Source organism: Pseudophryne corroboree, chromosome 11 (assembly GCF_028390025.1).
Source record: "Pseudophryne corroboree isolate aPseCor3 chromosome 11, aPseCor3.hap2, whole genome shotgun sequence".
Lineage (NCBI taxonomy): Eukaryota > Metazoa > Chordata > Amphibia > Anura > Myobatrachidae > Pseudophryne > Pseudophryne corroboree.
In genome coordinates, this window is record NC_086454.1 from 324,309,369 (window position 1) to 324,330,988 (window position 21,620).

Genomic DNA, 21,620 nt, shown 5'->3' on the forward strand with positions numbered 1-21,620 from the left:
CATCTACCACACACCACACTGACTTCGCCTTATCTCCCAGGCAAAAACTGTGTGTTTGTCTACACTTTAACTATATTACCTTTACTCAAACTATTGAAATAGCGGCAAATCTCTCTCAGCACGTTTATCAACTATAAACTGGCAAACAGGAGAGTGACATACGAAAATACACAAATGAAAAGGAAATGCAGATATATATGTGTGCGTGCAAGACAGAAAAATAAACAGTTTTAAAAGACACTAGCGTTTTGCTCTTAACTCCGGTTCCCGGATTCCTTCAGCACCCTTTACCTAAGCGAAGCAGACGCTTATCCCGTCAGCACTACGAGGGATACAACCTCCCGCCCTTTGCTGATGGATAATGTCTGCTGATATTACCTAGTGCAGATATGTGAAGGACTGGACGGCCCCCAATTGATAAAGCTAAATATTTATCGTATATAAAACACTTTAAGAGGTCTAAGAACACTGTACGCTATCTACGTAGGAAGTACCGTAAGGGTACGCAAGTTGCGTAGCGATCGCTCAACCGTAGTCGAGACGCTCAAGCGTCACGTTCGCTTACGGCCCAGAGATCACAGGCAGGCACGCTATTGGCTGCCGACTAACGTAATGATTTGCTATAGCGTAGCGGACGCTCGGGACCACGAGGAGATCACCAGCGGTGCAGACGCTCCCAACGTTAAACCTTTATATCTATACCTTTAACAATGAAATACACAGTAAACCTTAGTGTGGTGATAGAGTGTAAGTGCAACCTGGTGTAACCTGATTAACTACAAAGCTGCTTGAGCGTCACCGACGCTCAGGGAATACTTAACACTATAAGAAATACACAGATACCTGGGCTTAGGGTCCAAAACCTATTATATGTATTATGACTATTATACTTGCAAAAGAATCACAGTACAATGCATACACTACAATATAACATAGACTAACTAACCAGATAACTACCCAGGAAATACAATGCAATACAATACAATTACGTTTAAGGGAAAATAAGAGAGGAAAAGGAGAAGAGAGAGAGAGAGAAAGAAATGGCTTACAATAACATCAAGACAATATGATTGCAGAGAAAGCTTACACATGTGAGGAACAATCGCTGCGCAGTCAGTCAATGCTGAGAATCTTTGTTTAGAAAGTACTTGAGCTTACCCATGCTGCCTGTCCCTATATACACAACACCCAGCAACACAATTGTCCCTACAATGCCGCATGGGGCAGAAGCTAGACTCCATTTTGGGAAAACTCCACTTGATTCCAAAGACTACACCACATGGCTGGAAGGGGGAGGGGAAAATACCCGGCAGCAGCCATTTTAGATTTGCAGGCCCAAACACATGGCACTCTCTACTACACCACAATCACATAGCAGAAAACACAAGACTCCATTTATTCCAAAATGTCCAAGCCTCAAAACAATGCATATGTTCTGATTTTACAATTCCAAACAATCTAAATCACCTTTCACAATTTCAATCCAACTTCCTAGAACCATTTTATTAAATCTCCATAGGCAAACAAATACCACAAATGCTATGCTACAGGTTGTCTAATGTTCCACTTCATCACAGACTTCACAGGGCACAAACAAGTTACATTCACACAGCTGCGCAAGCCTCACCATCCCCAAGCCATTTGTTTCTCCAAACCAACCACTCTATGCTTACCCATCATTCCACAACTACCCCACCACAAAACACACATTTAAAACTACTCTATGCCAATAAGCCATGAGATATTGAGATTATGATACTTAGCCTTTTATGCCTGGCGATGATCCAGCCATGCTTCTGAGACCTCTGTTCTGAGTGCACCCACATCACATCTGCTCTCTGTGGCAACCAGCAACACTGACCCCAACCCCCCCCAGACAGGAACTATCCTCCTGTGTGTCTGTTCCTAGGGGAGGGGTCTCTCTCTCTCCTTTGTATATGCTAATCAGGTTCAGCCCTGAAAATCTTAGTAAAGGATTTGCTTGATCGTCCATTGTTCCCAACAAAGTGATTTTAGCTTTTATACATTCAATCATATCTATCCGCTACAATGTCCCACAACTTAATAACAAGTATCAAATTAATCTACGCATTGAGCTGGTTGTTTTAATACCAAACATGATGTCTGGTGCTTGATATTATTATAATTATGTACTGTATGAAATAAGTGTCGAATCCATCTCCGTGCCATGTCCGAGCAAATGCGTGTGTTTCCATATATTGCTGTCCTCGCTGCGCATATTTGCAAGTATAGCGACTTAAATGTGTGTGGTTTGTATGCTCTCTCTATGTAATATTTTTTTTTTGACTTTGACATGAGATACTGCAATGATATAACACTGTTTAACCTTGGTCTGTAAGCTAGCTGTTTGAGCGATTGAGATGCTCAGCAACCCTTAATAACAAATGGTGAGACACACTCCTTGCTAAGGTTCCAACACCTTTACTAACAATATTTAGCTAAGTAAAAGGGAAAAAAACAGTTAACAGTTCATACACTACAGGCTAACATTAAAATCTTACAGAATAACTAAACAGAAATATACACAATAGCGAACGATCGCAAACACAAATACATCGACTAAGAATGAATGGCTAACATTAAAACGGGTAACAAAGTGGCCACAGAGAAGCATACCATACAGGGAACACTCGCTAGCGCAACCGGATCCAGTCCTCCAATTATCAGAGATAAAATAAGAATTTACTTACCGATAATTCTATTTCTCGTAGTCCGTAGTGGATGCTGGGGACTCCGTAAGGACCATGGGGGAATAGCGGCTCCGCAGGAGTCTGGGCACAAAAGTAAAGCTTTAGGACTACCTGGTGTGCACTGGCTCCTCCCCCTATGACCCTCCTCCAAGCCTCAGTTAGGATACTGTGCCCGGACGAGCGTACACAATAAGGAAGGATTTTGAATCCCGGGTAAGACTCATACCAGCCACACCAATCACACCGTATAACTTGTGATCTAAACCCAGTTAACAGCATGATAACAGAGGAGCCTCTAGAAAAGATGGCTCACTACAGCAATAACCCGATTTTTGGTAACAATAACTATGTACCAGTATTGCAGACAATCCGCACTTGGGATGGGCGCCCAGCATCCACTACGGACTACGAGAAATAGAATTATCGGTAAGTAAATTCTTATTTTCTCTGACGTCCTAGTGGATGGTGGGGACTCCGTAAGGACCATGGGGATTATACCAAAGCTCCCAAACGGGCGGGAGAGTGCGGATGACTCTGCAGCACCAAATGAGAGAACTCCAGGTCCTCCTCAGCCAGGGTATCAAATTTGTAGAATTTTACCAACGTATTTGCTCCTGACCAAGTAGCTGCTCGGCAAAGTTGTAAAGCCGAGACCCCTCGGGCAGCCGCCCAAGATGAGCCCACCTTCCTTGTGGAATGGGCTTTTACAGATTTTGGCTGTGGCAGGCCTGCCACAGAATGTGCAAGCTGAATTGTACTACAAATCCAACGAGCAATAGTCTGCTTAGAAGCAGGAGCACCCAGCTTGTTGGGTGCATACAGAATAAACAACGAGTCAGATTTTCTGACTCCAGCCGTCCTGGAAACCTATATTTCCAGGGCCCTGACAACGTCTAGCAACTTGGAGTCCTCCAAGTCCCTAGTAGCCGCAGGCACCACAATAGGTTGATTTAGGTGAAACGCTGAAAACCACCTTAGGGAGAAACTGAGGACAAGTCCTCAATTCCGCCCTGTCCGAATGGAAAATCAGATGCGGGCTTTTACAGGATAAAGCCGCCAATTCTGACACGCATCTGGCCCAGGCCAGGGCCAACAGCATGACCACTTTCCATGTGAGATATTTTAACTCCACATATTTAAGTGGTTCAAACCAATGTGACTTTTGGAACCCAAAAACTACATTTAGATCCCAAGGTGCCACTGGAGGCACAAAAGGAGGCTGTATATACAGTACCCCTTTCACAAACGTCTGAACTTCAGGGACTGAAGCTAGTTCTTTTTGGAAGAAAATTGACAGGGCCGAAATTTGAACCTTAATGGACCCCCATTTCAGGCCCATAGACACTCCTGTTTGCAGGAAATGTAGGAATCGACCTAGTTGAAAATTCCTCCGTCGGGGCCTTACTGGCCTCGCACCACGCAACATATTTTCGCCAAATGCGGTGATAATGTTTTATCTTTCCTGGCTTTGATCAGGATAGGAATGACTTCATCCGGAATGCCTTTCTCCTTCAGGATCCGGCGTTCAACCGCCATGCCGTCAAACGCAGCCGCGGTAAGTCTTGGAACAGACAGGGTCCTTGCTGGAGCAGGTCCCTTCTTAGAGGTAGAGGCCACGGATCCTCCGTGAGCATCTCTTGAAGTTCCGGTTACCAAGTCCTTCTTGGTCAATCCGGAGCCACGAATATAGTGCTTACTCCTCTCCATCTTATAATTCTCAGTACCTTGGGTATGAGAGGCAGAGGAGGGAACACATACACTGACTGGTACACCCACTGTGTTACCAGAGCGTCTACAGCTATTGCCTGAGGGTCCCTTGACCTGGCGCAATACTTGTCGAGTTTTATAAACATGTGGAAGACTTCTGGGTGAAGTCCCCACTCTCCCGGGTGGGGGTCGTGTCTGCTGAGGAAGTCTGCTTCCCAGTTGTCCACTCCCGGAATGAATACTGCTGACAGTGCTATCACATGATTTTCCGCCCAGCGAAGAATCCTTGCAGCTTCTGCCTTGCCCTCCTGCTTCTTGTGTCACCCTGTCTGTTTACGTGGGTGACTGCCGTGATGTTGTCCGAATGGATCAACTCCGGGTGACCTTGAAGCAGAGGTCATGCTGAGCTTAGAGCATTGTAAATGGCCCTTAGCTTCAGGATATTTATCTGAAGTGATGTCTCCAGGCTTGACCATAAGCTCTGGAAATTCCTTCCCTGTGTGACTGCTCCCCAGCCTCGCAGGCTGGCATCCGTGGTCACCAGGACCCAGTCCTGAATGCCGAATCTGCGGCCCTCTAGAAGATGAGCACTCTGCAACCACCACAGGAGAGACACCCTTGTGCTTGATGACAGGGTTATCCGCTGATGCATCTGAAGATGCGACCCGGACCATTTGTCCAGCAGGTCCCACTGGAAAGTTCTTGCGTGGAATCTGCCGAATGGGATTGCTTCGTAGGAAGCCACCATTTTTCCCAGAACCCTTTCATTGATGTACTGAGACTTGGCTCGGTTATAGGAGGTTCCCGACTAGCTCGGATAACTCCCTGACTTTCTCCTCCGGGAGAAACCCCTTTTTCTGGACTGTGTCCAGGATCATCCCTAGGAACAGAAGACGAGTCGTCGGAATCAGCTGCGATTTTGGAATATTGAGAATCCAATCGTGCTGCCGCAACACTACCTGAGATAGTGCTACACCGACCTCCAACTGTTCCCTGGATCTTACCCTTATCAGGGAATCGTCCAAGTAAGGGATAACTAAAATTCCCTTCCTTCGAAAGAGTATCATCATTTCGGCCATTACCTTGGTAAAGACCCGGGGTGCCGTGGACCATCCATACGGCAGCGTCTGAAACTGATAGTGACAGTTCTGTACCACAAACCTGAGGTACCCTTGGTGAGAAGGGTAAATTGGGACACGAAGGTAAGCATCCTTGATATCCCGAGACATCATGTAGTCCCCTTCTTCCAGGTTCGCAATCACTGCTCTGAGTGACTCAATCTTGAATTTGAACCTCCGTATGTAAGTGTTCAAGATTTTAGATTTAGAATCGGTCTCACCGAGCCGTCCGGCTTCGGTACCACAACAGTGTGGAATAATACCCCGTTCCCTGTTGCAGGAGGGGTACCTTGATTATCACCTGCTGGGAATACAGCTTGTGAATGGCTTCCAAAACTGCCTCCCTGTCAGAGGGAGACATCGGTAAAGCCGACTTTAGGAAACGGCGAGGGGGAGACGTCTCGAATTCCAATTTGTACCCCTGAGATATCACCTGAAGGATCCAGGGGTCTAATTGCGAGTGAGCCCACTGCGCGCTGAAATTCATTGAGACGGGCCCCCACCGTGCCTGATTCTGCTTGTAAAGCCCCAGCGTCATACTGAGGGCTTGGCAGAGGCGGGAGAGGGCTTCTGTTCCTGGGAACTGGCTGATTTCTGCAGCCTTTTTCCTCTCCCTCTGTCACGGGGCAGAAATGAGGAACCTTTTGCCCGCTTGCCCACGAAAGGACTGCGCCTGATAATACGGCGTCTTCTTATGTTGAGAGGCGACCTGGGGTACAAACGTGGATTTCCCAGCTGTTGCCGTGGCCACCAGGTCTGAAAGACCGACCCCAAATAACTCCTCCCTTTAATAAGGCAATACTTCCAAATGCCGTTTGGAATCCGCATCACCTGACCACTGTCGTGTCCATAACCCTCTACTGGCAGAAATGGACAACGCACTTAGACTTGATGCCAGTCGGCAAATATTCCGCTGTGCATCACGCATATATAGAAATGCATCCTTTAAAATGCTCTATAGGCAATAATATACTGTCCCTATCTAGGGTATCAATATTTTCAGTCAGGGAATCCGACCACGCCAACCCAGCACTGCACATCCAGGCTGAGGCGATTGCTGGTCGCAGTATAACACCAGTATGTGTGTAAATACATTTTAGGATACCCTCCTGCTTTCTATCCGCAGGATCCTTAAGGGCGGCCATCTCAGGAGAGGGTAGAGCCCTTGTTCTTACAAGCGTGTGAGCGCTTTATCCACCCTAGGGGGTGTTTCCCAACGCACCCTAACCTCTGGCGGGAAAGGATATAATGCCAATAACATTTTAGAAATTATCAGTTGTTATCGGGGGAAACCCACGCATCATCACACACCTCATTTAATTTCTCAGATTCAGGAAAACTACAGGTAGTTTTTCCTCACCGAACATAATACCCCTTTTTGGTGGTACTTGTATTATCAGAAATGTGTTAAACATTTTTCATTGCCTCAATCATGTAACGTGTGGCCCTACTGGAAGTCACATTTGTCTCTTCACCGTCGACACTGGAGTCAGTATCCGTGTCGGCGTCTATATCTGCCATCTGAGGTAACGGGCGCTTTAGAGCCCCTGACGGCCTATGAGACGTCTGGACAGGCACAAGCTGAGTAGCCGGCTGTCTCATGTCAACCACTGTCTTTTATACAGAGCTGACACTGTCACGTAATTCCTTCCAACAGTTCATCCACTCAGGTGTCGACCCCCTAGGGGGTGACATCCCTATTACAGGCAATCTGCTCCGTCTCCACATCATTTTTCTCCTCATACATGTCGACACAAACGTACCGACACACAGCACACACACAGGGAATGCTCTGATAGAGGACAGGACCCCACTAGCCCTTTGGGGAGACAGAGGGAGAGTTTGCCAGCACACACCAGAGCGCTATATATATACAGGGATAACCTTATATATATAAGTGTTTTTCCCCTTATAGCTGCTGTATTTTTAATACTGCGCCTAATTAGTGCCCCCCTCTCTTTTTTAACCCTTTCTGTAGTGTAGTGACTGCAGGGGAGAGCCAGGGAGCTTCCCTCCAACGGAGCTGTGAGGGAAATTGGCGCCAGTGTGCTGAGGAGATAGGCTCCGCCCCCTTCTCGGCGGCCTTATCTCCCGTTTTTCTGTGTATTCTGGCAGGGGTTAAATGCATCCATATAGCCCAGGAGCTATATGTGATGTATTTTTTGCCATCTAAGGTGTTTTTATTGCGTCTCAGGGCGCCCCCCCCCCCCCCAGCGCCCTGCACCCTCAGTGACCGGAGTGTGAAGTGTGCTGAGAGCAATGGCGCACAGCTGCGGTGCTGTGCGCTACCTTATTGAAGACAGGACGTCTTCTGCCGCCGATTTCCCGGACCTCTTCTGTCTTCTGGCTCTGTAAGGGGGCCGGCGGCGCGGCTCTGGGACCCATCCATGGCTGGGCCTGTGATCGGTCCCTCTGGAGCTAATGTCCAGTAGCCTAATAAGCCCAATCCACTCTGCACGCAGGTGAGTTCGCTTCTTCTCCCCTTAGTCCCTCGATGCAGTGAGCCTGTTGCAAGCAGGTCTCACTGAAATTAAAAAAAACCTAAAAACTAAACTTTTCACTAAGCAGCTCAGGAGAGCCACCTAGTGTGCACCCTTCTCGTTCGGGCACAAAAATCTAACTGAGGCTTGGAGGAGGGTCATAGGGGGAGGAGCCAGTGCACACCAGGTAGTCCTAAAGCTTTACTTTTGTGCCCAGACTCCTGCGGAGCCGCTATTCCCCCATGGTCCTTACGGAGTCCCCAGCATTCACTAGGACGTCAGAGAAATGTTGAAGAGAAAGAGTACTGGCCGGTCTGGGGACAGTGACCCTTATATACACAATATACAGTGTACTACAAAGGGCCCTACAATCTTATTGTTCATTGGACACAGGAATGTCCCTCCACATTATAACAAAAGGTCATAGGTTAGTTTGAACAGGTGGGCTGCGACTATATCAAACTGCTCAGGTGGGAGGGAATCTCAGAATTCCCGCCGCATGGATAATGAACCGCAAATATAATAAATGTCCAGAAACTACTAATAGACATAACTATACGCAGGAGTGATTAATCTTTACCTAACCAGCACAGGATTGTTCCTAATAAAATGTTCTTTAGTTAGGTACCAAACACCACTGCTCAAATCCTGTCTGACCCTTCGTATCATGCAAAGAGGAATTCCTCTGTCCAGCGACCTGTTACATTAAACAAACTTACAGTCATTATTAAGGGGAACATTATCTATAAAACATACTATTTGGTTTTATTATTTAACGATTGAGTCGCCCGCTAGACGCACACAAACTCTACTGTAAATGCACATACCACACGCTCGAGCGCATGGCCGAGCAGGCGCCATCACGCAACTGCGAATATGCGCACGCACGGGAGAGAATGTGTACGTGCAGCGGCACGCGCATGGGGTGGATATATGGCAACGTGTAGCATGATATTTTTCCGACTTTGACAGTCCACCCTTTGGCAGTCATCAATAACTGCCACTTCCTAAAACAGTTCAAAAAAGAAAAATATATGTCATAATGTAAATACCATTTTATGATTGGGTAAAGGGAGGAGAGAAGCAGGTGGGAAAAAGGTATGACCTAGTGAGATAGTAGAAGCATGTGTGTATGAATCCATGTTTGAGGGGTCATGTATCATCGTGCCGTACGTGTTTTAAATCAAGCTTCGAGGTATTGCGAAGTATACATTTGAATCCTTCTTATCCCGTATTACGGGTCTGTGGATGGGCTGTCAAACTTTACCGAGCTCTTTTCGGCTTTTGGTTGCAACAAATGGGGGAGCACATTTAGTTGATGATACATGAATGGGGGGATATGTGAGTGCTGATATCTGTATCTATATTCCCTATCGACTATGTATGTCATTACCTGAAGGCTGTAGAGGTGAAGATAAGAAGCAATTATTATAAATGCAGTCGTAAACTATGTGAGTTTAATATGCATTTGATGATTGAGGTCTTGTCTGAAGTCTTGTCTTGATGTACATGTTGTCTGATGTCTCTCGGTGCTTTTGCTATAAATAACGAGCAAAAGTTGTTCCATTGTCCATAAAGTTACAGTCTCTAAAGTATTGGGCTATCGTAAAAGTTAAAGTCACTAGGGATATTGGGGGCTTGTAGCATAGTCCATCAATGGTCTGTATAAAAGAGGTTGTTAAATTCTTCTTCCAAGCGGATGTCTTTGTACCTTGGAGGAAAACAAAGGAGAAACAGGTGAAAGAAACGGACCGTGGAATCACATTTTCATCACAACATTGTCTCTATCGTTGGGTCATAAATCAAATTAGTTGTTGTTATTACAGTGTCCTCGCTCCTTAAACTCATCACCCTGGTGTTGCTTTTACTCTTCGTTAAAACCCGAACGCATCTAAATATCAGGCCAACCAATATGACGACTCCCAGAATACACAAAAGAAATTTCCCTACATCCATAATAATACCTTGGGCCCATTCTCCTAAGCCCGAGAACCAATTTCGTGGGTTCAACCATGACACCCAACTGGTCAGCTTATTACCCACAGCAGCGAGTGTGAGATTGTGTTTCCTTCGAAACTCCCACTTTAATTGTAGAATGTCATCCATCTTTTGGTTTATGACCTCGGCTGGGTCCTCCGTGCTGTTTGTAATGTACGTGCAGCACTTTATTCCATATTGAGTTGCTAGGGTAACACAATACCCGCCTGTCACAGCTGTGAGGTAATTAAGAATCATCCTATGCTGAACCAGTTCTGTTTTGTAGGCTTGTAACTCTTTCCCAGTGTACCTGAATGTGTCGTCATACATTTCGGTGATATTGTCTAATAAATTTGCAAGCGCAGATATATATCTATAATTTATCACTCCTCTGGCGGTACGAGTGATATCTAACGCGAGTAGGAATTGAATCCCGGTGGATTCATGGATCAGATCAGAGGCTGAATGCTCTGTCCTCTCTATCAGGTGCCGTTTAACGACGTGCTCGTAATGAGTGTGAGTATAAGGAGCTTGGGCACTGCGGTGAATATCTTTCATTTTGTTATGGGTTACAGTCATTACTTCAGGCAGTACTTTTCCAATATAGCACAATCCCTCTGAGTTTGGGGCAAGCCACTTATACGCCTTCCTCCCGCATATGAAATATGCATCATCGGGGAGAACATATGGGACGGAGTATGACATTACCATGTTACAAATTTTCCATGTGAAATCTTCTAACCCTAATTCTCCCATCTGTTTAGTACACGTATCAGGTTGTATGATATGTGCACAGTATCCTGGTGATACTTCTCCAACTCGCATAGTCCTACTTCCTAGAGTGTACCTATACCGGAAAAATCTTCCATGGTCGGCTATCTGGCGTATAAGTTCTGTGTCTATGGGCATTCTGTCGGCTCTGTATGAAAAGGTCATGGTTTGATTACTCCATGACACTTCCCAATTTCCCGGCTTTCGGGGATTGGAAATGTTAAAGCATACTAAGGACCTATCCACATGATATTGGTGGAGCTTCAAACTAGGAGGACTAGAGATATTAAACCTCTTGTCCACCGGCCTCCCACCACTTAGCTCAAGTACCTCTCCTACAGTTAAAGGGAATGGTACTAGTCCGGATTTGCTATGACCTTGAGATACTTGAGAGCATACCCAACAGTCTGTCTGGTTTAACACTTTACCCACTAAGGAGTGATAGTCACTCAATGGATGCCGGTCCATGTGGACATTAAAACTGGACTGACATTTCTTGAATCACCCATCCTCAACTATATTGTCACAATGCCTACAAATGCAGTTCTCTTCAGCTAACAATCCTTCACAATTTCTTCTATTGTCAATGCTACCAGATCGTTTTCTGATACTCGCCTTTGCTCGGAGATTATGTTGCTCTTGGAAATTTACGCCTGCATCCTGGTCATCAGAACCCATTCCAGATCCTTTCTCGACCTCCATGGTACTCTCACCGAAACAGACTGCTCTGGTCAACATCATGGTCAACAGGAAAATCCGGATCACAGTCTTTTGGAGCAAGTCCATCTTAGAGGAGTAAAAGGAGAAAAATAAGAAGGGGGAAAGGAAATAGGAGGGAGGTGGGAACTGGAGAAAATAACAAATGGGAAAAAGAAATCTGGCTCGACAAGCTTCTGGTCTTATTATTCTCGGCGCTCAGGTGTCGTCTCAATCCTCCCTGAACAGACACTCTAGTGATACAACCTCTACCGTCTGTTCTTTATCACGGGACCTCTCTGGGTCAGTGACCTTTTTACAATGAGACGAATGGACCCAAGTCTCTCTCTCGGCAACCTTCAATGCTGTTGTGCTGGTCAATAAGACTTGATATGGTCCTTCCCATCTGTCAATAAGGCAACCTGAGCGTAGAAAATTCCGTATCATTACATAATCCCCAGGTTCAATGTCATGACAATTACTGTCTGGCAGATCAGGAATCACCAACTTTAGATTATCATTCTGATTCCTCAATTGCTTACTCATCTTAACCAAATACTTTACGGTTACTTCATTGTTACATTTCAAATCATCCTGGGGGTTAATCATAACATGGGGTTGTCGACCAAACAGAATTTCAAAAGGAGACAGATTAAGAGGGGACCTGGGAGTGGTTCTGATGCTGTATATTACAATTGGCAAAGCTTCGGGCCATAACAGTCCTGTTTCAGTCATTACCTTGCTCAATTTATTTTTAATAGTGCTGTTTACTCTTTCCACCTTCGCACTCGCCTGGGGGCGGTACGGAGTGTGCAGCTTACTATTAATTCCCATCAACTTACACATTGTTTGAAAGACTTCACCTGTAAAATGGGTACCCCTATCACTTTCAATGATTCTAGGGATACCATACCTACAAACAAATTCCTGCACAATTTTCTTTGCAGTAAATACAGCGGTATTTGTGGCCGCGGGAAATGCTTCAACCCAATTTGAGAACACATCAATACAGACCAATACATATTTTAAATTTCTACAAGGTGGCAATTGTATGAAATCAATTTGTATTACCTGAAAAGGGCCATCTGTCGGAGGGATATGGGATGGCTCTGTCGGTATTGCCTTTCCGATATTCTTCCTCAAGCAGGTGAGACATGTCATCGCTCTTTTACCCGCATGGGAAGAAAACCCTGGGGCGCACCAATAAGCTCTTACCAACTTACACATTCCTTCTTTGCCTAGGTGAGTCAGCCCATGTGCCGCTTCTGCTAGACTTGGAAGGTATGCTCTGGGTGCCACTGGCTTACCCTGTCCATCTGTCCAGAGTCCTGAGGACTCCTGGCCATATCCTTTTGACCTCCAAACTGCCTTTTCCTGTGGGGAACACAAATTTTGCATTTCACACAATTTCTGTGTGTTTACAGTATTAAATACCATCAGTTGTGTACTGTCTGTCTGTATGGGGTTACTAGCTGCTGATTTAGCAGCTTCGTCTGCTCGCTGTTACCAAGTGATACCGGGTCTTGGCTATATGTGTGAGCTTTACACTTGATAACAGCTACTCTGTCGGGTTCCTGTATCGCTGTTAGAAGTCTTTTGATGTGGGCTGCATGCGCTACGGGTGTGCCAGCTGCCGTCATGAAATTTCTGAGGCGCCATAGGGCCCCGAAATCATGGACTACTCCGAAGGCGTACCTAGAATCTGTGTAAATATTGGCTGACTTGCCCTTAGCCAATTCGCATGCTCTGGTTAGGGCAACCAGTTCAGCAACTTGTGCTGAGTGTGGTGGGCCTAGCAGTTCCGCTTCTATGGTACCTTGGTCATCTACGACTGCGTATCCAGTACACAAGTCTCCCGAGTCCGTCTGTCTGTGACAACTACCGTCAGTGTAGAAAGTAAAATCTACATCTTCCAGTGGGTTGTCACTGATGTCAGGCCTTGCCATGAAATTTTGAGTCAAATATTCCGTACAATCATGCGTGTCATCCCCTGTATTAAATCCTCCTTCACCATCACTCTCATCCTCCACCCTTTGTGCCTGTCCAGGCACACCTGGGAGATATGTTGCAGGATTTAATGCGCTGCATCTCCTTATGGTGATGTTTACGGGGGCCATCAATGCCAATTCCCATCTTGTAAACCGCGCTGATGAGACGTGTCTGGTTTGGGCCGAATTCAGTAAGGCTGACACTGCATGTGGTGTATGAATTGTGAGGTTGTGTCCTAGCACTACATCTTCGCTCTTTGTGACTAGCAATGCTATTGCTGCAACACTTCGCAAGCATGTGGGGAGGGATCGCGCTACCGTATCTAGCTGGGCGCTGTAGTAGGCTACCGGCCTGCTGGCATCACCATGCTTCTGGGTTAAGACACCTGCTGCGCACCCAGCACTCTCTGTTCCGTACAGCTCAAAGGGTTTCCCATAGTCTGGCATACCTAATGCCGGTGCCTGCGTTAGGCACTGTTTGAGTCTCTCAAATGCCATCTCGGATTTGTCTGTGTGCGAAATCCGATTAGGTTTGCTTGATGAGACCATCTCCTGCAAAGGTAGGGCCAGTATGTAAAAACCTGGGATCCAGTTACTGCAATACCCACACATTCCTAAAAATGTTCTAATCTGTTGCTGGGTTTGTGGCAGGGTCATGTCACGAATTGCTTGAATTCTATCAGCGGTAAGGTGTCTCAGTCCTTGTGTTAAACAGTGTCCCAAATACTTTACACGGGTCTGGCATAATTGTAACTTGTCCTTGGAAACCTTGTGTCCTGTGTCTGAAAGATGAAACAGGAGTTGTTTCGTATCTCTCAGGGACGCTTCCAGTGAATCTGAACACAGCAGTAAATCATCCACATACTGTATCAATATTGATCCACTCTCTGGTTGGAAAGACTGTAAACAATCATGCAGGGCCTGTGAGAAAATACTTGGACTGTCTATGAAACCTTGTGGTAATCGAGTCCAAGTGTACTGAACTCCTCTGTATGTGAAAGCGAATAAGTATTGACTGTCAGGGTGCAGAGGTACAGAGAAGAAGGCGGAGCAGAGGTCAATCACAGTGAAAAATTTGGCAGTGGGAGGGATTTGCATAAGGATGACAGCTGGATTTGGCACTACGGGGAATTGACTCTCAACTATTTTGTTGATCCCCCTTAGATCCTGCACTAATCTGTAACCCCTCCCCCCACTCTTTTTAACAGGGAAGATGGGACTATTGGCAGTGCTGGACGTTCTTACCAGAATGCCCTGTTGTAGCAAGCGCTCTATTACAGGGTAAACTCCTAACTCCACCTCTGGCTTCAGAGGGTATTGTGGGATTTTTGGAGCTATCCTACCATCTTTTACTTGCACAACTACTGGGGCTACGTCTGCCATCAATCCAGTGTCTTGTCCATCCTTGGTCCAAAGTGATTCCGGTATCTGGGAAATCATTTCCTCTACCTTGGACGGACACCTATTTACAACAACAGTGTGTGACATTAATCTTGTTGGGGAGTCTAGCATATCCTGCGCTTCCTGAGCGTGGTTTTCGGGTATGTCCAAGAACACACCTTCAGGAGTACAGTATATGACGCATCCCATTTTGCACAGTAAATCTCTCCCTAGGAGATTAGTCGGAGCCGATGCAGCCAGCAGAAAAGAATGCTTGGTATGCAAAGGCCCTATCGTAATCTCTGCTGGTTTGCTTAAAGGGTATTGTCGCACTACTCCTGTTACTCCCATGGCTGGAATTGTTTTACCAGTGGTTCTCATGCCCACGGTCGAATTTATCACTGACTTGGCCGCCCCCGTGTCTACAAGGAAATTTAGAGATTTACCAGCTACATCAATTGTGACCTCAGGTTCATTTCCAAGGCTCGCAATTAATTTCACTGGCTGCAGACTACAGGTGTGGCCCCACCCCTATGGTGCGTGGTGAACTCCCTGCATTGCGCTGGCAGCTATTACCTGTGAAGGAGGTAAATGGGAATTATCAGAGACTTGCCAGTCTCTTCTTGGGGGATACCTTCTTGTTTCCCCTGCGTGTGGCTCATAACTCCGTCTCTGCGGTCCTTGATCCCAATCTCGTGTGTCATGTCGTTGTCTAGGGTTTTTATATGCATTGTGTGGATTACTGGTGCAGTTACGTGCAAAATGACCTTCCCTATTACAATTGTAACATTTTACCATATGCGGCTTACCACCAGGGGTCTGAGATTTAGACTGAGGCGGCCTTGGTGTAAGGGCTTGGATACTTATAGCCATCAGTTTGTCGTGCCCAACAGCAGTCTCTCTTAAGGCGGCCACCGACATACCTCTCCAGTTAGGTTGAGTGGTTTGTACCCTATTCCTTAATACCTCCTTTAAACCGTCCATCAAGACGGACACCGCTACCTCTCTATGGTGTACATTTGCCTCAATTTCCACGATCCCAGTATATTTAGCCATTTCCTCCAGTGCCCGGTGGAAATAGTCAGAGGCAGTTTCTCCTTCCATTTGTTTGATGGAGAAAATTTTGTTCCATTTTACTACAGCTGGGAAGTATATTCCCAGCTGCAGATTGATTCTGGTTACATTATCTTGATTATACTCATCTGTAAGGGGTACTTCTTCATCTAATTTACAGTCAGCTATAAATTTCACAAGGTCAATACTAGAGTGCAGACATGCCCTCAGTAGTGTCCGCCAGTCTTTGTTGTTGGGTTCAGTGGAGTTACCCAGGTCCTTAATGAACCTCTGACATGCAGCTAAATCTTTTCTGGGATCAGGAAATTCAGACAAAATTGTTCTTAATTCTGCTCGGGACCAGGGACAGTGCATTGCAATATTCCTGATGGGTGTGACCCCATTTGTGTCGGTCTTTCCATTGGGGACCGCTATCACTCTAACAGGATTAATATTAATTACTTCACTCTGGGTTGATTCTACAGTGGGTGGTGCAACAGTTTCAGCATATTGTACAGTGCCGTACTTACCTCTAGATACAACCTCGCCTGTCCCTGAGCTATGTGCCTTTGATACCACTCTTACTGGTTGGGCAATGCCCACTGAAGTATCGTTTATGGTGGCCGCTAGAGAGAGAGCTGAAATCGTAGTGGGCTCATCTTGCTGGTCGTATTCCTGAGGGAAGTTTAAAATGGGATACAACTTGCATGCGTTAGCGTTAGTATCAACATTTGCATTAACTTTCATTTTATTCTTATCATTACTACATTGGTTAAGTGCACCCTTATCGTACACCCGCATGTCATTCTCTGCAGCCACTTTTTCCCCTACTATATACGGTGGTGGTGCCGTTGCTATCAGACTCCTACCAGGATTTGAATTTGCTTTCTGAGCTAATTCCTGTTGTATTTCACTTTCCTGTTGCCATACCTGTAAACAATCATAATGTCTAATCCTCTGCTTTGCAGATTTTATTTGGCCTATCCTTTTTCTTAGATTCTGCAATACCTCAGGGTTCAAACTGCCTACCCGGGGAAACTGCTCCCCATCATCCTCTGTCATTCGTTCCCATTCTTTGCAAAATACCTGTGTGTGTGATCCGTATTTTTCACACATTATATACCGTGCTGACCCTTTGGGCCAACAAATACCAACGTGAACCCTTGTTGGACGTCCCTTCTTTGAACAACTGGCCCCCATTGTTTGCAGATATTGCTGTCTCAGCGAATTCTTACAAAACAAACCAAGTTGCCCGCGGTAAGGCGACGGTGAAAGTTCAACTAATGCCTTCGCTCACTTTACGCCCCAATTGGCCAGTACGAGTTCCAGCAATGTGCCCACCACTGGACGTACCCAATCCGCGGGATATTTTTGTAACCTCTATTTACTGGGGCGTGTGGGAGTATGCTACCCTCCCCAGTAAGTATTGGTTGTTGGAGATTTCCTGAGTGAACAGCGAAAACCCCCCGGGCTGCGCTTAAACCTTCGCAGTCCTTTTGTCTGCGGATACTACTTGCTCCTTTTACCTTGTATAATGTTAACGCGGGCAAGCCAGTCCCACGCCACCAAGTGTCCACTCACCTGATGTGGTCTCCGACGGGATCCCGATTTCTGGGTTCACAAAATAATACCTTTATTTCCACACTCACTCCTACTCACTCATATACACACTGATCTTTCTGTACAGAAATTCCTTTCATACAGGCAGTAGTTCAATCCCTGGGTTTTGCAGTAGAAGAAGGTTCTCTTTTAACTAAGCTTTTTGGAAACTGAACAAACCTGTGCTATTATCAGGTGGTTATACTATACCGCCCCCACTAAAACAATGTTATCGTGTGATTTGAGTTTCGGTGGGCGTATCCGTACGCTCCGTTGCGTAAACACGCCACGTGCGTATGCCTTTGTGTTGCGTACGTAATCTCGCACGTTGCCCGAGACACGTATGCACAAAGTCCAGATATGCCCACAGCAACGCAACTAACACGCTTCTATAAATGTAAACGATGTTCAACTGTAATCGCTTACCGTACACCACACACTATTTGCTATGCTGTGTGCGTGTCCTTTACAATTATTCCCTTAAAAATTATCCTTTATAATCTCAACTAAATAGCACCAGATTTCCTCAGTACGTTTCTAATGGCAACAAGAGAGTGAGCCGCAACAATGCAGGTGTGTGCGTGCGTGTGTGCGTACGCAAAACAGGAATAAAACAGTTTTAAAAGATAATAGCGTTTTGTTCTTACCTTCCTACCTTCCGGTTTTGGATTCCACCCCAGCACTCCTACAGCGTAGCGTAACAGACGCTTATCTAGTCAGCACCACTGTATCCCTCACCACCAATACGGATACGAAGGGATACTGCGTTCCCGCCCTTTGCTGACAGATAAAGTCTGTGTTCGCTAGTGCGGATATGTGGAGGACGGACGAGGCCCCAATTGATAAAGCTGATTGTTTACCTTAGAACACAAGCTATTTACTAATATCGTGAAGCCGTAATGGCCGCTGTCCCTCGTGCACGTGCTACGCACTTCGTACGCTATTTGCGTAAAAAGACCTTGCACGTGGTACGCAAGTTATGTACACACGCTGCGCTGTGAGTACGGAGTACACACAGCGAGCGTACACACAGATAATAACCTTTTAAACCTTACACAGAGTATGCTTATACTGTAATTCTTAGTGTTGAGATACTGCAATGATATAACACTGTTTAACCTTGGTCTGTAAGCTAGCTGTTTGAGCGATTGAGATGCTCAGCAACCCTTAATAACAAATGGTGAGACACACTCCTTGCTAAGGTTCCAACACCTTTACTAACAATATTTAGCTAAGTAAAAGGGAAAAAAACAGTTAACAGTTCATACACTACAGGCTAACATTAAAATCTAACAGAATAACTAAACAGAAATATACACAATAGCGAACGATCGCAAACACAAATACATCGACTAAGAATGAATGGCTAACATTAAAACGGGTAACAAAGTGGCCACAGAGAAACATACCATACGGGGAACACTCGCTAGCGCAACCGGATCCAGTCCTCCAATTATCAGAGATAAATGTTGAAGAGAGAGAGTACTGGCCGGTCTGGGGACAGTGACCCTTATATACACAATGGGGGTAATTCCAAGTTGATCGCAGCAGGATTTTTGATAGCAATTGGGCAAAACCATGTGCACTGCAGGGGAGGCAGATATAACATGTGCAGAAAGATTTAGATTTGGGTGGGTTATTTTATTTCTGTGCAGGGTAAATACTGGCTGCTTTATTTTTACACTGCAAATTAGATTGCAGATTGAACACACCCCACCCAAATCTTACTCTCTCTGCACATGTTATATCTGCCTCCCCTGCAGTGCACATGGTTTTGCCCAATTGCTATCAAAAATCCTGCTGCGATCAACTTGGAATTACCTCCAATATACAGTGTACTACAAAGGGCCCTACAATCTTATTGTTCATTGGACACAGGAATGTCCCTCCGCATTATAACAAAAGGTCATAGGTTAGTTTGAACAGGTGGGCTGTGACTATATCAAACTGCTCAGGTGGGAGGGAATCTCAGAATTCCCGCCGCATGGATAATGAACCGCAAATATAGTAAATGTCCAGAAACTACTAATAGACATAACTATACGCAGGAGCGATTAATCTTTACCTAACCAGCACCGGATTGTTCCTAATAAAATGTTCTTTAGTTAGGTACCAAACACCACTGCTCAAACCCCGTCTGACCCTTCGTATTGTGCAAAGAGGAATTCCTCTGTCCAGCGACCAGTTACATTAAACAAACTTACAGTCATTATTAAGGGGAACATTATCTATAAAACATACTATTTGGTTTTATTATTTAACGATTGAGTCGCCCGCTAGACGCACACAAACTCTACCGTAAATGCACATACCACGCGCTCGAGCGCATGGCCGAGGAGGCGCCATCACGCAACTGCGAATATGCGCACGCACGGGAGAGAATGTGTACGTGCAGCGGTACGCGCATGGGGTGGATATATGGCAACGTGTAGCATGATATTTTTCCGACTTTGACACCTCTTAGCTATAGTCTCACATCCTTCCACTTCCTTACCACATCTCATGAAAGAATTAGACCATTTTGGAAAACTTTCAAACTTCAAAATTAATTTATCCAAATTCTGTGCTCTTAATATCTCGACCCCTGCAGACTCCATAGAAGACATTAAGCGATCTTTCCCCTTCTCTTGGCGATCATCCCATATAACATACCTGGGTGTTGAACTGCCTAATGATGGGTCCAAACTGTTCCTTTTTAATTATTTACCCCTTTTGCAAGAGATTAGGAATGTTTATTCCAGATGGAATATGAAATACCTATCCTGGTTTGGAAGAATAAACATAGTGAAGATGAATACCCTTCCCAAATTATTGTATGTGCTGCAGGCCCTCCCGATTCACATCCCTGAGTCTTGGTTTAGCTCAGTCTTATCACTGATCCAGCAATTTGTATGGCAACACAAGAGACCTAGAACCAAGCGCTCTCTCTTGGCAAGTTCAACGGAGAGTGGCGGCCTCCAACTTCCCGACATTAAGCATTATTATTACGCCAGTCTACTGAACAGAATAATAGATTGGACGAGAAACCACGAAACTAAACAATGGGTGGAACTAGAGGGCCTGTATGTGCAGCAATTCCCGGTGATCTTTCCGTGGCTTCCCACCCTGCCTAGATTATCTCCTCCCCACCCACTATAACTCCCACACTTACTGTCTGGAAGAAGTTAAGGAGAATTCCCTACATTTCTTCTAATTTTAGTCCCTTGACATCTTTTCTGGCAAACCCAGACTTTATACCAGGTGTACACCTCACCCATTTCTCTCACTGGTCGGTAATGGGACTGTTCAGGGTTGGTCAATTAGTCACGTCCACTGGAGTTAGACAGTTCTCGGACTTACAAACAAAGTGGAACATTCCTCAACAAGATTTTTGGAAGTTCCTACAAATTAGACACTTCTTGGTAACAGGCTCTAGACTCCATAGTGCTGCCAGGGAAATGGCCCTATTTGAGAAGCTTTGTGTCGGCACCCGTGACCCAACTCATACCATTTCCACTCTATACAAAATTGTACATCACTCTCAACCCATAGATACACCCTCTTTTTATTCAGCATGGGAGAGGGACTTGGGTATCTCCTTATCATCAAGTGACTGGAATTTTTTTTTTCTAAAAACACATTCTAGCTCTGTCTGCGTACAGATCAGAGAAACTCAGTACAATATTGCCACGAGATAGTACAGACATCCCTCTCTCCTCCATGCAATGTACCCTTCTATATAAGCTAAATGTTGGCAATGCTCCTCATCGACTGGTACACTTTTGCATATTTGGTGGACATGCCCCCTCTTTCAACTTTTTTGGCAAGACGTTATACACATCTCCCAAGTCATCCTCAAGACATCAATCCCACCTGATCCTGCCTTTTGGCTTTTAAACCACTCCGCTATACCGATATCCCAACACAAAAAATCCCTACTGCAACACTTCAGTAACGCGGCCCGAGCTGTAATCCCAGCTCTATGGAGATCCCACCGCCCCCCTACCCGTCGCTCCTGGTTCACAAAACTAGATTACTTTATGCGAATGGAGGATTTATTTCTCTCATCAATAGGAAAGTCTCGTGAATTTGAATCTACCTGGTCCCCATGGTTAGAATATAAATCCTCTCAAGCATACTTAGCTACTCCCTTGGATAGTA